Source organism: Arachis duranensis, unplaced genomic scaffold (assembly GCF_000817695.3).
Source record: "Arachis duranensis cultivar V14167 unplaced genomic scaffold, aradu.V14167.gnm2.J7QH unplaced_Scaffold_202999, whole genome shotgun sequence".
Classification (NCBI taxonomy): Eukaryota; Viridiplantae; Streptophyta; class Magnoliopsida; order Fabales; family Fabaceae; genus Arachis; species Arachis duranensis.
Window position 1 is genome coordinate 1 of NW_026264586.1, and position 570 is coordinate 570.

The following is a 570-nucleotide window of genomic DNA, read 5'->3' on the forward strand; positions in this document are numbered from 1 at the left end:
GAACGCCCAGGAGAAGCAACATGTGGGCGTTAAACGCCCAAACCATGCACCATGTGGGCGTTTAACGCCAGGATGGTGGGAAGGAGGTAAAATTCATTTTTCTTCACATTTTTTCTAACTTTTTATGTTTCAATTCATGATTTCTTGCATAAACATATTTTAAATTATCACTTTCAATTCCAAAAGTTTTTATCCTAATTTCTAAAATCCAATGATTGCAAATGTTTTAGATTTATCTTAACCCAAAAGAACAAATGGCTTTCCAATTCAATCCATCATCTTTTCAAATTTGCTTTCAACACATCAATTATCTTTTAGAATCTTTTTTCAAAATTAAATTTCAAATCTATCTTTTAAATTATAATTCATATCTTTTTCTTTTCAAAATTATATCTTTTTCTAATCATATCTTTTAAAATCATATCTTCTATTTTATCTCTTTCTTATTTTTTTTCGAAAATTTCCCACCCCCCCTCCCTATATATTGTGTTCGGCGTCCCCTCACCATCACCATTCCACAATTGCTCTCCTTCTATCCCTCTTCTTTCTTCTCCTTTGCTTGAGGACAAG